Below are 17,563 nucleotides of genomic sequence, written 5' to 3' on the forward strand. Positions count from 1 at the left end.
TGGAACGGTGTTATTGTCATTTGAAAGTAACAATACTGACACCTAAATGAGTCGCCTGCACTGCCAGAATCATCTGAACCCTGTCACCTATCTATATACAATTTATTGTTATTTTTTTTCATATTTGTCCATTTTATTACAATATCGTGTTACTTTTAAAGCTCATTGTAATTCTAATAATTATATAAATATTTTTCTTGTATTCTGTGCAAAAATGATTATTAAAACTTTCTTAACCTAAGCCAAGTATTTTTTATTGAATGATCCTGCAAAAAATTCAAGTACAGTTAAGTGACATATTTTGTTTCAGTGTATAAGCCATAAATAAATATACATAAATTATATTTAATATATACATGTATACTGTATGTATAGCCACGGTTGGTCTTGCACTTGTTGCTGTAGCTATGCGATCTGGTGTGGTCCATTATCCAAAAACACTCAATCACATCCCTGGTCAAACAGCGGGCAGCCGTGTAGTGAGTCTGGCTGGCCTATGGTGGCACTAGAATGATTTCAATATACACAGTCTGTTAATTTGAATATGTTTTCGACTGAAAGTTGTAAAAATATTAGAAATCAGGATTTAAATAATTAAAAAACTGTTTCATTAAATATCATATTCATACCTATGCAAAATTTTGATTCCTTTGAAGTACCTGTACAAAATACGGATGAATATAAACCAAACAAAAATATTTGTTACTGGTACTGCCATAGTAAAGTAAAGTTTAACATACTTCCCTAATAAAACAAAATTCCCAATTCTTGTCGTTCTGTAGATGTTTCATTTCAGTTTTTACCAACGATCCACTAAATATGAATTGGTCATAAACACTCAAAGGAAATCTGGCACTCACTGCCAGAATGTCCATGTCAGACATGTCAGATACCTGCATAAAAATAAATGTCATGTTATGATATTTATTACGAATTTCACATTTACAGAAAATTTTCTGCGCTCATTTTTGAAAGTCTCCAAGTATGACGGGTATATTCGCACATGGGTGCAGTTAATGCACCCAATGATTTTCGGGAAACCTGCCCTTTCTTGAAGTCTGAAATTAAAAAATATTTTTACCGACACAAAATAATATTCCCGTTAAATTCTTATTGAGTAGGTAATTTACTTGTTGTGTCTATGCGCAGTTACTCTAGTTACATGACATGTACATTGTAATATTGTATAAATTGATCAGAGGGTATCAACACAACACTAAAGACTGTCAGCGCTGTATGGCGACTGTATGTAAGTATTACTAAGCACTGCTATCATAGCATCGGACACGTTTCCTATGCATCTGCTTACTGATGCCTGGCTCATTGCGCAGAAGACTTGGCCTACCCGTTTTTGGTACGCTCCCTCTGCGTAGAAACGCAAAATAGTCAAAACCTACAATTCAAATAACGGAGACATGTTATTTCAATAGCATATTACCTTCAAATCCTGTTAACCCTTCATGGTAAATGCTTATTTATAATATGTGCAGTTATGAAACTGAGTAAATCTATCTTACCTATGAGCCATGGCAATCTTGCCCTGTCATAAAGTAAGGTTATATTAAATGTCGATGTAATTTGTCGCACGCCATCTCATTATATCTTCAGCGTGTAATAAGCATTCAGAAGACGTGTACATTTTGTCAACACACAACTGTCACTTTGACATTCGTATATGTATTTAGTCTATGGCTGCATCCAATGCTGCCACCTTGTTTCAGATAATTAAAATACACTTTACGCAAAGTGGGTAAAAGTTGTAGCAATTCTGAAAGCGCTATAGTGTACGTGTATTTTTTATATTTAATTCATAAAAATTATAGAATAATTGGCGTAAAATATTAATAATATTTACAATTTTAAATCTGGCGCGTAAATAAAATTATTTAGTCTATGGCTGCGTCGCTGACGCTTTGGTGTGGGGCCAAACGCGAAATTCGCATCAAATCCAAGCGGTAGCGACAGCGATAGCGAGGGCGTTGCGAATTCGCTGCGAATATTCGCTTTGGTTTGGGGGAGGCTTAAGTCAGCGTTTCTTAACCTTTTTGATCTGAGAATTTTAGGTAATAATTTTGGTTCGCGACCCAAGATAAAATTAATAAAATATTATATTATTAAATAAAATTTATTTTATTTTATTAATACAGTTTTGGTAAACAGCATTTGATCTTATTAATGTGAACTTTTACTCCGGCTTTGAGAGCTCATCAAAATTTGGTGTTATATTAGACAGGCTGCATCTTAGATAGGTATTTTTCTGGCTGCAGTCTATTTTATTTCGAAATTTGGATTTCATTACACTCAAAGCAAAAAATCTGCTGTTGCATTAAGAGCTTTAATATGAGCAGACTATATAATGGTCACAGAAAAACAGAGAAGAGAACGCCGTCTCGAAAGAAATTATTAGATTTGACTACTGCGATCGGGTGAAACGTCAACGTTAAAAAGTGTTGCCAGAATAATATTTTGTTGAAAGTATTTCGCGACCCACCAAATATACCAATCGATCCAATTTTGGGTCGTGACACGTATGTTAAGGCTATACCTCAGTTGAGACATGGTCGAAAAAGATCGTGGCTAGGCGATGCGTGGATTGCGGGTCACGGGTGCAAATGACGCATGCCGAACGAAATATAATTTGTCATATAAATCCAACATGCGTCTATTTAATGTTCTGTTTATTGTTCTATTAGTAACAATAATAATATATTCATTGACATGTTTTCTTTTTCAATGCTGCGAATGGAGCGAGCGCTGGCATTAGCGCTTGGCCGTAGTCATGGGGCGTCTTCGACGCGGAATAGGCGCGGGGACGAGCACGGGTAGAGTGTCCGTAGTAGCCCGCGCGCGTCCAGTCGTGTTCAGCGTCAAATCAGGGATAGGAAACCATAAACACAGAAAAGTTTTTACTGGAAAACTCCTATTTGAAATGGCAAAACTTTGCAGCAAAATATGGGGCCAATGAAATCAATATGGAAAGCACTAATTTAACAGAAGAATTTTATAACTTATACAAGAAACTGCGGGAACAACCAGACAAGTTTTTCGAAAAAGAATAACATGAGAAAATATTTGATTAAGTATATTCTAATTGACTATCGCCTTTTGGCATCTTCAAACACCACCAATCGTGAATACACACTGTCATCTGATACAGTTAATTCCTGTTTATTTGGTAAATTTATATTTATGAATTTAAATTCAAATTCCATCAAGTACCCTTGGTCGATTTTATAATTTGATTATATGTTGGATAATATGTAAGTTAAAGTTTAAAAAAGACTTTTCGGTTCATATGGTGTGAATGTAGGTGTAGAATGTACGCTTCATAACTTTGCACCCCGGCTCTAGGATGGAAATAAAGGCCCTGATGCCCGACAGTTTCAAATTCCAGATCAACAATTTAACAACAAAAATATCCAGCTCCCCTGTAGAATGTTTAGAACCTCTGACTTATACGAAAATATTACAAATAACATTTTGTAAACGGTCATTCAGAAAAGATGCATTTGATTACCTGGCCCAAGGACAGAAGCGGCCCGTCCCGAAATGTTTTTCCCGTTAGTCAGTGACCTTCCCCTTTCTCTTCCCCTCCGTAGGATAGACCCGTCAAAATTGAAAGATGCTTTCGAAAAATAAAGTCAGTCCAGATCTACCCTACAATGGAGTGATAACAAAAATAAGTGTTACGCCGGCGGGTGGCGTCGCCCGCGTAAATCGCAAAAATCAACCGCGCTTCTAGCCAATTACTAAATCAACTTTTAATTATTAATAAATATTGTGGTAAATAACAAGTATCCGATAAAGTGTATCGATGGCGCTACCGGCCCATTTTTAAATCAATCGTTAATAAAGTCGGAAATCGTGGTTAAGCTACAATATACGGCCGTAGCCATAAATTGACAAACTATAATTGAAGTAGGGAGTAAAATGATATTGACGCGCGTGTTTGAACATGTACCCTTTAAAAAAAAATAAAAAAAATTCGGTTAGGTACATGTTCAAATACGCGCGTTAACATAATTTTACTCCCTACTTTAATTATAGTTTGTCAATTTATGGCTACGGCCGTATGTTGTAGCGTAACCACTGGGGAATGCCAAAAGAAATGGCGTATTTCAAAAAAACACTAACTTATTCTTAGGTCAATAATTATTATAAAGCAATCATTATTCATAAGATGTTTATCACACTTGAATGGTCAAAGACATAGCTTATAATAAATATCTTTAGAATCATCTTCAAATATATTAATCTTGCCGATTTTTTGAATAATAAAATGCCTAATTCTTGTCAAATTTGGGATCACAGAGATTATCAATATAATTTTTTATCGTGAATATTTTACAAAAATTATCTCGTAATAAATTATACTAATGGTTTTATAAATGCGTTTAAAAATTAATAAATGTAAAAAATCTTAACACCACTGCACAGTTATGTACCGAAATATGACTATATTCTAAAACATTAGAGCGAGAAGTTTAAAAGAATACTATTTTATGTAACAAAAATACTTTATGCAGTCATCAGATTTTTAAAATAACTATAAAGGATAATAAGGCTTCAAAATTATATAAATAGATTATCTATAACGTTTAAGGAGTGTCCAGGATCATGGTTTGAAAATACGATAAAAATTCAATTTTGACCTTCGACGAGCATGTCCCCCCTTAAACAATATAGTTTCGCGGGTAGTTGTGCGGGACATTCATATCGAGACAAATGTTGATAAATAATGAAGCAATACATATTATATCTGATAATAATAGGAATTTATAAGACATAAAGATATGGAATCAGCTTAAGGTGACGCATCAGTGAAACGCCAAATAATTTCCAACTGTAGGCGCGACGAAATTTTGGACTCGCTGCCATTCACTGAGAGAATCTCGAGCCAGAAGCACGTCACTTTGCTGCGTAATGGCGACGGGTCAATTAATTCTAAAATCGTGTAAAGATGACTAAAAACGTTACCCATTTACTTTAAAAAGAAAACATGTCAATGAATATATTATTATTGTTACTGAGGGTGGAAGTAGTCCGCAGACAGTGCAATGTGTAGATAGCAGTTAAAACCTAAAAATTACAACATTTTAATAATTCAATATTTTTAATAATCAGCAAAACACTGCCGTGAGAACGGACATATGATCACCTCCCGCCGGCTGAAGAAATGCTTAAGTGCCGGGTGTCAGTTGTCCATCACAGGAATGAACGAGTAAACAGTGCATTCCTGTCATTGTGTCGTGTGAAATCCATTGTTGGACTGATAACGTTTGTACCTTAATCAAATTTCGCAGACAAAATCCCAGGAATCTATCCGCAATGTGGGAACAAAACAATAAATTTACCCACGCTGTGGATAGCATTTCCTTTGTCTACTTTCAATATAAAAACAGACGTGGCAATCCAACAAGAACTCAGTACCTTAAATTCGCTCGTCTTAATAACACGCCGCTCGCTTCAACGTTAAAATAACTTTTATCACAAACACTATCGTCGTAATCTAATTTATGAACTTTGTATTATTCAAGCTGTAAATTGAATCTGTAATTTGTGTTAAGGGATAATAAATTTGGGGAATTACTTTTATACGCATCAAAACCTTCTGATTTTATTCATCACCTACCCCTCATCACACCATCCCTTGCTACAGTGGTGACCCGTAAAGTAAAATTCAATTCATTCATTTTCATTTTACAGACTTCGTTTAATTTTTTTATTAACTACTATTTTACTGTGTTTGTGAGAGAATTATTTTTTCGTTGGAGCTCGTTTTCCCGCGCAGTTTTCAACATCCGTTTTCCCGCGTTAATTTTCTTAAATTCACTTGCCTTGTCAAGATGCCCAATGGACAGTTCTCCAGCGGGTATGGCAGCAATGCCGGAGGAGAAACGACAACACCAGCACCAGCCCAGCAGACCACACCTCAGATCAGCCGCGTGGCAGTGAGGATCCCACCATTCTGTCCAGAAGACCCGGAAATGTGGTTCTGCATGGTGGAGCGAAGCTTCGAAGCAGCTGGCGTCACGACTGACGCGACCAAATTTGGATACATCCTGGGAGCTTTGGAATCTCGTTACGCTTCAGAGGTTCGAGACATCATCCTTAACCCACCTCGTGAAGGAGCCTACGAGCACCTCAGGACGGAGCTGACGAGAAGGCTGAGCTCTACCCAGGAGCAGAAGACCAGACGACTACTGGAGCACGAGGAAGTTGGTGATCGCAAACCATCACAGTTCTTGCGCCACCTACGTTCTCTCGCAGGAGCAGCCGTTACTGATGACATCCTACGCACGCTTTGGATGGGTCGCTTACCACATACCATGCAATTGGTACTGGCGACACAGAAGGACGCGGATCTCAACAAGGTTGCAGACCTAGCTGACGCCATGGCAGATTCCACATCAAAGGCATCCATTGCTGAAACCACGATGGAAGACCTGTGCGGCATCAGCAAGCTGGTGATCACCTTGCGGGAGGAAATCTCAACTCTTCGCGAGGAGCTCTCCAAAGAGCTCGCAAGAGGAAACCGACCATCAAGGCCACGTCACCAGTCACGATCAGCCAGCCAAAGGAGGAACCATTCCCGACCGCGAGACCAAAGCCACAGCAAACCTGGCATGTGTTGGTATCATCGTAGATTCGGCCAAGATGCGGAGAAGTGCGTCACACCATGCACCTTCAACAAGGGAAACGCCACGGGCAGTCGCTAAGCGCGGCCAGCGATTACAGCCCTACCTCCAGCCGCCTCTTCGTCACCGACCACGCCACGAAAATACAATTCCTTATCGACACCGGAGCGGACCTTTGCGTTTTCCCACGCACGAAAGTACAGGGGCGCCGACCAAAATCACAGTACGAACTTTCAGCAGCAAACGGATCTGTCATTGCTACGTATGGCAGTATCTCACTGACGCTGAATTTGGGGTTACGAAGAGAATTCACCTGGAAATTCGTGATTGCAGATGTCACCAAGCCCATTATTGGTGTTGACTTCCTAATCCATTTCGGATTATTAGTCGATGTCAAGAATCGCAGACTGTTGGATCAGACGACTCAACTTACAACCTCTGGACGCCACAGCAGCACTGAGATAGCAACTGTCAAAACTGTCGCAGGTAAATCCCTTTATCATGGATTACTGCAGCAGTTTCCGGATCTCACGCGCCCAGATGGAGCTGGTAGAGAAGTCATCCACAACACGAGACATCACATACGAACCACCGAAGGACCTTCTGTAGCTCAACGTCCTAGACGCCTAGCTCCCGACAAACTTCACATCGCCAAAAAGGAATTCGAAACCATGACCAGACTTGGAATAGCACGACCATCTGAAAGTTCTTGGGCGTCACCCCTTCACCTGGTGCCCAAATCTGAAGATCAATGGAGGCCATGTGGTGATTACCGCGGATTAAACGCTCGAACCGTACCTGACAGGTACCCCGTGCGTCATATCCAAGACTTCACACAAACATTGCGTGATAGGAAAGTTTTCTCCACGATCGACCTGGTGAGAGCATACAACCAGATCCCAGTGGCTGAAGAGGACATTCCGAAGACTGCCATCACAACACCCTTTGGATTATTCGAGTTTCCATTTATGTCTTTCGGCTTGAGGAATGCGGCCCAGACTTTTCAGCGCTTCATTGACGAGGTTCTGCAGGGTCTGGACTTCTGCTACGCCTACATAGACGACATCCTGGTAGCCTCCACAACAGAACAAGAGCATCTTCAACACCTGGAAATTTTGTTCAAACGCCTACAGGAGTACGGCCTGGTTGTCAACTCCACGAAGTGCCACTTCGGAGTAGAGGAAGTTAAATTCCTTGGCTACCTGGTTTCCACCACCGGAACTCGACCACTTCCAGATCGTGTCAGCGCTATTCGCGAATACACCCGCCCAGACACTCAAAAAGGACTACGACGGTTCTTGGGAATTTTGAATTTCTATAGGAGATTCGTCCCCAAGGCCGCAGAAACGCAAGCTCCACTGAACTCACTCCTGCAAGGAAAAACTTCCAAGAAAGAACCTATCATCTGGACACCAGAAGCAATCAAGGCCTTCGAGGAATGCAAGAAGAGTTTGGCGGAAGCAACGCTATTGAAACATCCGAAAAGTGAGGGGACTCACTTAGCGATAATTAGCGACGCATCCGATACTTCCGTTGGCGCAGCACTTCAACAACGAGTTGACGATCAATGGGAACCGCTGGCATTCTTTTCAAAGAAGCTAAGTCCAGCGGAGAGAAAATATGGCGCTTACGACCGCGAGCTTTTAGCTATCTATCTAGCTGTCAAACATTTTCGACACATGATAGAAGCTCACACGTTCACCATATTTACCGACCACAAGCCCATTACGTTCGCATTCCAACAAAAATCGGACAAGTGCTCACCAAGACAATTCAGACACCTCGATTTCATCGGACAATTCACGACCGACATACGTCACGTCGCTGGAAAAGACAACATCGTTGCTGATGCCTTGTCTAGGATAGAAGTCGTTGAAGACACACTGAATTATGCCAACCTCGCAGCCGACCAGGAAACTGACAACGAAATGAGTACATTTTTACGTGACGGATCGGTACTTCAGTTGAAACAAGTACTTATTCCCGATACAGACATAAAAGTATTCTGTGACTTGTCAACACCTATCGCAAGACCTTTCATAACCAAACCGCACCGACAAGCAGCTTTTAATCATATCCACAGACTTTCACATCCCGGAATTAATGCGACCGTCAAACTTGTCACACAACGATTTGTTTGGCCGTCGATTAAAACGGATTGTCGAAATTGGGCCCGCAACTGTCTTCAATGCCAGAAGAACAAGATCACACGTCACATATCAGCACCACTCGGAAACTTTGCACCTTCAGGACGATTTGAGCATGTCCACATCGACATCGTCATCCTTCCTATGTCTGAAGGCTGCAGATATTGCCTCACCTGCGTTGACAGATTCACGCGGTGGCCGGAAGCATTTCCGATTAAAGACCAAGAAGCGGAAACGATCGCCCGTACATTCTACAATGGTTGGATCGCCCGTTTTGGAACGCCTTTGAGAGTGACAACGGATCAAGGCAAACAATTTGAGTCGAACCTTTTCAGACAATTAAATCGTCTGACTGGTACGGCGAGGATTCACACGACAGCATATCACCCAGCCGCAAACGGTATGGTCGAAAGACTGCATCGTCAATTAAAAGCCGCTATAAAATGCCACGAGAATGAGAGATGGACTGAAACATTGCCGACAGTGTTAATGGGAATCAGAGCAGCTTGGAGAGAAGATTTAAAGACGACAGCAGCTGAGCTTGTGTACGGCGAACCCTTACGCCTACCAGGGGAATTTTTGTGCCATCAAACCAGCACAAACCAAGACCCGAGCAACTACGTCACGATCCTAAAAAAACATTTCCAACAACTGCAACCTGTAAAAAGCCAGCAACACGGCGAGAAACGCGTTTTCATTTTCAAAGACCTTGACAAATCGACACATGTGTTCTTACGCGATGATACAGTTAAAACTCCGCTAAGATCTCCATTTACCGGACCATATGAGGTCATCACGCGCAATTCGCGAACATATGTCATTTGCAAGAGAGGAAAAAACGTCACCGTTTCTATCGACCGTTTAAAACCAGCGTACATTCTCAAGGAAAATAAAACAATGGAACAGCCTGAGAAAAATCCTGACACCGTGGGAGCTCGTGTTACCCGATACGGCAGAAGTGTCCATTTTCCAGACCGTCTCTAGGCCAGTGGAGCAAATATCGGTCAACAACATCAGGCACGAGCCGAACAATGCAATCGGGGTCGTGTTTCAAAACAGCACGCGGAGTTTCCGATTTCAAAACAGCAACGTTAGCGAAAGCAAGAACACACATCGACCTAGAATGTAGGTCAGTGGTGTACGCAATATTTAAAATGCAGGCATAAACAATTTATTCACAATAAATGCGGATAACTCAACTGGATTATTCAGTATTTTACCATCATCATCACCAAGAGACACCAGCATACGAAAATGGGTGCACAACAGACAAAGGAAGAGATCATCGTCGCACAGACTGCGTCGGGCGGAGCAATTGTCAACGACACGTCGACAGGCCAACTGTCGTGGGCAACGCTTGCCTTGATTATCGTCATCATTGCCGCAGTTTCCAGCTACCTGCTATGGACAAATTGCAAAAAGCACATCACCAAGAGAGTCATCAAGGACATGAGAGCAGACGTCCCGGGATGCAGACCACCGCAGCATCCACCGAGACAGATCTGATTGGACCTTCAAGCGACCACCTCTACCTACTTTCATCGCGATTTGCGTGCCGCATTTCGCTGGAAGGGGGGTATGAGGGTGGAAGTAGTCCGCAGACAGTGCAATGTGTAGATAGCAGTTAAAACCTAAAAATTACAACATTTTAATAATTCAATATTTTTAATAATCAGCAAAACACTGCCGTGAGAACGGACATATGATCACCTCCCGCCGGCTGAAGAAATGCTTAAGTGCCGGGTGTCAGTTGTCCATCACAGGAATGAACGAGTAAACAGTGCATTCCTGTCATTGTGTCGTGTGAAATCCATTGTTGGACTGATAACGTTTGTACCTTAATCAAATTTCGCAGACAAAATCCCAGGAATCTATCCGCAATGTGGGAACAAAACAATAAATTTACCCACGCTGTGGATAGCATTTCCTTTGTCTACTTTCAATATAAAAACAGACGTGGCAATCCAACAAGAACTCAGTACCTTAAATTCGCTCGTCTTAATAACACGCCGCTCGCTTCAACGTTAAAATAACTTTTATCACAAACACTATCGTCGTAATCTAATTTATGAACTTTGTATTATTCAAGCTGTAAATTGAATCTGTAATTTGTGTTAAGGGATAATAAATTTGGGGAATTACTTTTATACGCATCAAAACCTTCTGATTTTATTCATCACCTACCCCTCATCACACCATCCCTTGCAACATTACTAATAGAACATACGTTAAAGTGCCCACCACCACCCGTCATATATGCACAACCGTGGATATGCACGGCCGCTTTCTATGACGCTTTAAACGTGTCTGAAAGAAGTGATTTTAAGTGCTCATTCCGTCCCGAGACGGAGCCGCACGGGACTGATGCTGCAACCATGCACCGTAGTGCTTAAAGAAGAAAGTTAAGAAAGAAAATGTTTGTTTTTGGACTGGCTCTGCTGTCCGCTGACGTTAAGCGCTTTGTGTACCCGCATACTGAGTGTCACTAATTGAAATGGATGAGTCTACAGAAGAGTCGGGACTATCCCGCTCCCCATACGACGCTGCAAATTTCTCAAATGCCGCAAAGTTGGCCTCGGTTGCTACCAGATCTCCATGACCAATTGGGCCCGTGTGAGGACGGACCCTGGCAAACAGCTCCGCTCGTTCGAATTCCATAAGCGGGCAATCCCAGAGGATGTGTTCAACATCTTGGTGGTCATGCCCGCAGGTACAACCCGGCCCATCTACTATCAAGCCAAACTCGTGGAGTCTGGCGGCGAAGTTGCCATGGCCGGTGAGGAACTGGCTAATCCAGTGCGAAGGTTGGAGTCTTCTAGTTTGGTGCCTGCAGAATACGTCTGGAAAAAAACGGTAAGTGTGCCGCCCCTTGGGGGAGGCGGTCCACCTCGCCTGCCATGCCGCAAATGCGGTCTTGTACACAATGTCACTTACAGTCTTTCTGTAAGGAACGTCCTCGGATCTCTGCGGTGGTGTCAGATGGACACCGGCGAGTATTGTGCTGATCCCCCTCAAGAGGAGGGTGATCGATCCTCTGTTACTAATAGAACAATAAACAGAACATAAAATGAACGTATGTTAGATTTATATGACAAATAATATTTCGTTTGACAGGTGTCATTTGCACCCGCGACCCGCAGTCCGCGCATCGCCTAGCAACGATCTTTTTAGACCGTGCCTCAACTAATGCATGGCCTTAAAGAGGCCTTCATCCAGCAGTGGATTGATACAGGTTGATGACGATAATGACGATATAAATGGGTAGGTATATAAAATCACAAATTAAAAAAAAAATATAGCAGTTTATATGACCAAGAAGAGTAGAATTAGGTTGGGATAACCTTCATCCAGCAGTGGATTAATCTTGGTTGATGATGATAATGACGATATTATGAATGGGTAAATATAATATCAGCAATTTTGATAAATATAGCAATTCATATGACCGACAGAAATTCAAACAACTTAGAGGGGCCTTCATCCACCGGTGGATTGATTCAGGCTCATAATGATAATGGAAATATAAACATAAATAATATAATATCACCAATTTTGATAAATACAGCAATTCAAATGACAGAAAAGAGTAGAATCAGGCATGGGAGGCCTTTTTCCAGCAGTGGATGGGTTCAGGTCAATGATGATAAGGACGATAGAAAAAGGTATAATATAGTAGTAGAATCAGGTTACGGAACCCTTCATCCAGCAGTGGATTGATCCTGGTTGATGATGATGACGATATGAATATGTGGATAAATGTAATATCACCGAATTTGATAAATACAGAAATTCATATCACAGAAAGGAGTAGAATCAGGCTAAAGAGGTCTTTATTAAGCAGTGGATTGGTTCAGGTCGACGATGATGATGATGATGACGATATGAATATGTAAATAAATATAATATCACCGATTTTGATAAATACAGAAATTCATATGACAAAAAGGAGTAGAATCAGTCTATGGAGGTCTTTATTAAGCAGTGGATTGATCCTGGTTGATGATGATGATGATGACAATATGAATATGTAGATAAATATAATTTCACCGATTTTGATAAATACAGCAATTCACATGACAGAAAAGATGAGATTCGGGCTAGGGAGGCCATTATCCAGCAGTGGATTGGTTCAAGTCGATGATGATAAGATGGATAGAAATATGTATAATATCACAAATTCGTTAAACCAATAGTAGTAGAATCAGGTTGCGGAACTCTTCATCCAGCAGTGGATTGATCCTGGTTGATGATGATGATGATTATGATGACGATATGAATATGTAGATAAATAATATTAGAAATTCAATACTGTCAAGAATACAATCAACGTAGAGAAGCCTTCATCCAGCAGTGGATTTATTTAGGCACGTGATAATAATGTCATTATATATAGATAGGTAGATAATAATATAATATAACTGATTTTGATAAATATAACAATTTATGTGTAAGTAAGGAGTAGAATAAGGCTGAGGAGGCCATCATCCAGCAGTGGATAGGTCAAGATTGATGATGATAGGGACGATAAAAATAGGTAGATATTATACAATATCACACATTTTGATGACAATGAGGGTGGAAGTAGTCCGCAGACAGTGCAATGTGTAGATAGCAGTTAAAACCTAAAAATTACAACATGTTAATAATCACAATATTTTAATATATTTTATTCAATATTTTAATAATCAGCAAAACGCTGCCGTGCGAACGGACATACGATAGTCTTCCGCCGGCCGAAGAAATACTTGTGTGTCGGGTGTCATTTGTCGCATCATAGGAATGAACGAGTAAACAGTGCATTCCTGTCTTTGTGTCGTGAGAAATCCATTGTTGGATTGATAACGTTTGTACCTTAATCAAATTTCGCAGACAAAATTCCAGGAATCAATTCGCGGTGTGGGAACGAAAGCAATAATAATTTACCCACGCCGTGGATAGCATTTTCTTTGTCTACTTTCAATATAAAAACAGACGTGGCAATCCAACAAGAGATCAGTACCTTAAATTCGTTCGTCTTAATCACACGCTTCTCGCTTCAACGTTAAAACATTTTTTATTACAAACACTATCGTCGTAAATCTAATTTATAAACTTTGTATTGTACAAGCTGTAAATTGAATTTGTAATTTGTGTTAAGGGATAATAAATTTGGGGAATTACTTTTATACACACGCAACTTCTGATTCCATCCAATTAAACCGACTTTACGTCAACCCTTGCAATAGTGGTGACCCCGAGAAAAAAATCAACCGACCTTACGTCACCCTTGCAACAGTGGTGACCCGTAAAGTAAAATTCAATTCATTCATTTTCATTTTACAGACTTCGTTTAATCTTTTGTTGATTACCATTTTACTGTGTTTGTGAGAGAATTGTTTTTTCGTTGGAGCGAGAACCCGCCGCGTTCAACTACAACGCCGTCTTTGCGTTCAGTCACCGAGTTCGATCTCCACATCACTCCGTGACCTGTCAACGTCACGATGTACAGTTCCAGGGCATCCGCTGCCACATCCAGCACCATGGAAGAGGACACCACATCTGGGTACCAAACATCGACGACGACAGCGCACCAAGACTCACCAGTCGCATCACCGATTCCATCACCTTGGCCCGATGACAGCTGCCCATCAACGTCACAGGACAGTTCCGACAGCGGCCCCATCAGACTTGGAGCCCCGGAGAGTCCTGACTGCAGCATCATCAGACCCAGCTCGCCTGATGACTCCGACAACCCAACCTGGCCGTCATCAGGAGCTGTCAACTTCCACCAGGTGATAATCGCCAGGTTGGAACGACTGGTCGCCGGACTACGACGTGTAGCAGCACTAGACAACACACACCAAGCAGCCAAGGATCCACATCCTTGCGCCCGTCAGCCACGTTCATCCAGCCGCCAGCGCAGCCGAATCACCGGAGCCCTGTGGACTCCTCAGCAAATCAGGAGGAGGCAGTTCCGGTGCCGCCAGCAGCTGGACCAAACGCCACCAGCGTCACGACGGAGAGCCCAAGGCAGCCCGCTTTGGCCACCGTCGCCCGCCGGTTGGTGTGCGCAGACGGGATGCTAACTTCGCCCAGGCAAGTTTAAGGTTTTTTCCTACACACGTACATACGCAATTAACATAGTACAAACCCACGCATTTAAATTCATTGGCAAACCTAGAATCCAACCCGACTTTCATCCCTAAGGCAATTTTACTCAAAGAAGCTATTCTAAACAATAGATAGTTTTCTGATGATGAGTAATTGGCTTAGGCGACTTTTGATATTTCCACAACCCTAGACTTCTCATTCAATCAAACATTTTTGCAAACCGCTCAGTAGTTCAATTTTTGTTCTTTCTTGAACTACCCCCACTGCTTTCTGTTATACACATACAGAAGATAATATGTTCTAACAGAGCAGCCCTCTTAGCCCTGTGAAACTCACTCACAGCTAAGACGCTCTTTTCCACACTTCTGCAGACATCGCAAGTTGGAAAACGCAAACGCAAAATGTTTCCATTGACTCCTCAAGTTTAACCGGATCCATATCAAATACAAGTCTCAACATTGATTCTACCAGCAATGTACATACCTACATTCATTTGCCCCAATTCATTAAAATGCCATGTACATCCTCATTCAGTATACACAAAACGCAAAACAAGGAAAAACCTAAAGCAAACCGAAGCAAGTTTCAAATTTCAACCCAATACCACTTCAAGACAACCAGCGTACATTCTCAAGGAAAATAAAACAATGGAACAGCCTGAGAAAAATCCTGACACCGTGAGAGATCGTGTTACTCGATACGGCAGGCATGTGCATTTTCCAGACCGTCTCTAGGCCAGTAGAGCAAATATCGGTTAACAACATCAGGCACGAGCCAAACAAAGCAATCGGGGTCGCGTTTCAAAACAGCACGCGGAGTTTCCTATTTCAAAACAGTTACGTTAGCAAATGCAAGGACACACATCGACCTAGAATGTAGGTCAATGGCGTACGCAATACATAAAATGCAGGCATAAACAATTTATTCACAATAAATACGGATAACTCAACTGGATTATTCAGTATTTTACAATCATCATCACCAGGAGACACCAGCATACGAAAATGGGTGCACAACAGACAAAGGAAGAGATCATTGTCGCACAGACTGCGTCGGGCGGACCAATTGCCAACGACACGTCGACAGGCCAACAGTCGTGGGCAACGCTTGCCTTGATTATCGTCATCATTGCCGCAGTTTCCAGCTACCTGCTATGGACAAATTGCAAAAAGCACATCACCAAGAGAGTCATCAAGGACATGAGAGCAGACGTCCCGGGATGCAGACCACCGCAGCATCCACCGAGACAGATCTGATTGGACCTTCAAGCGACCACCTCTACCTACTTTCATCGCGATCTGCGTGCCGCATATCGCTGGAAGGGGGGTATGAGGGTGAAAGTAGTCCGCAGACAGTGCAATGTGTAGATAGCAGTTAAAACCTAAAAATTACAACATGTTAATAATCACAATATTTTAATATATTTTATTCAATATTTTAATAATCAGCAAAACGCTGCCGTGCGAACGGACATACGATAGTCTTCCGCCGGCCGAAGAAATACTTGCGTGTCGGGTGTCATTTGTCGCATCACAGGAATGAACGAGTAAACAGTGCATTCCTGTCTTTGTGTCGTGAGAAATCCATTGTTGGATTGATAACGTTTGTACCTTAATCAAATTTCGCAGACAAAATTCCAGGAATCAATTCGCGGTGTGGGAACGAAAGCAATAATAATTTACCCACGCCGTGGATAGCATTTTCTTTGTCTACTTTCAATATAAAAACAGACGTGGCAATCCAACAAGAGATCAGTACCTTAAATTCGTTCGTCTTAATCACACGCTTCTCGCTTCAACGTTAAAACATTTTTATTACAAACACTATCGTCGTAAATCTAATTTATAAACTTTGTATTGTACAAGCTGTAAATTGAATTTGTAATTTGTGTTAAGGGATAATAAAATTGGGGAATTACTTTTATACGCATTAAAACCTTCTGATTCTATTCATTACCTACCCCTCATCACACCATCCCTTGCAACAACTATTACAATTCGTATTAATTTATTTCATTGTTTGCAATGGCAACTTTGTTAGTTTAATATGACTATATTCTGATCTATGGAAATTATTAGCCTAGAAGGCCTACCGCGCATGAACGATTTACTATCGTACGGTCAACAATCGAGGAGTTGTAACCATCGTATTGCAATGCAACCCGCGCATGGACGATCGAGCGAACGGCCGAATTGAAAATCTGTGTTCAGACACAAAATTTTACACCGATTCGAACCGGCCGGGGTCCCATTGACAATGCTTATAAATGAGAGCCCGCGCATGACAAGTCATGGCCGGCCGAGAGTGCACTCATACATGCACGCACAAGTGACGCGGTCGTATGGAGCGCACGCATACATCGAACCGTTATGAGATTCACATTTGACTTGACAGTTCATCGATGCGTACCTATTGGCTTTGCATGCGCGTACCAGTCCCATTTTCTTTCTTCATAAATTAACAATATATACACCCACGTTTTAAAACAGTTTGATAATCTATACAAAACCTCTATATATTATATAATATAAGCTCTACAAAATCCATTTTGACGTTTCTTATATTGCGTCCACCATTTTTCGGTGCGGACGCATATCTTCAGTGCGCGCGCATTGCCTCCGATCTAAATCACGCCATGCGCGCTCAAACATACTGGCCGGTAATAATTTTGATCATGCGCGAGCAAAC

The 17,563-nt window shown here is 41.5% G+C and overlaps 1 long non-coding RNA gene across 2 annotated transcripts; it reads right to left on the bottom strand.

Moving 5' to 3' along the window:
- Positions 1–228: 228 nt before the first annotated feature.
- Positions 229–1,665, bottom strand: LOC147077986 (uncharacterized). 2 transcript variants are annotated; one of them, XR_015069244.1, is made up of 2 exons: positions 1,518–1,665; positions 229–893 (listed from the first exon to the last, which is right to left on the bottom strand). It is a non-coding gene; the product is annotated as an uncharacterized LOC147077986 (long non-coding RNA). The 2 variants fall into 2 exon arrangements; XR_015069245.1 differs by having other exon boundaries at positions 1,439–1,659.
- Positions 1,666–17,563: the final 15,898 nt, after the last annotated feature.

The sequence above is a fragment of the Rhyacophila brunnea genome, unplaced genomic scaffold (assembly GCF_057557595.1).
Source record: "Rhyacophila brunnea isolate RB1 unplaced genomic scaffold, BYU_Rbru_1.0 scaffold_12, whole genome shotgun sequence".
In the NCBI taxonomy this organism is placed as follows: Eukaryota; Metazoa; Arthropoda; class Insecta; order Trichoptera; family Rhyacophilidae; genus Rhyacophila; species Rhyacophila brunnea.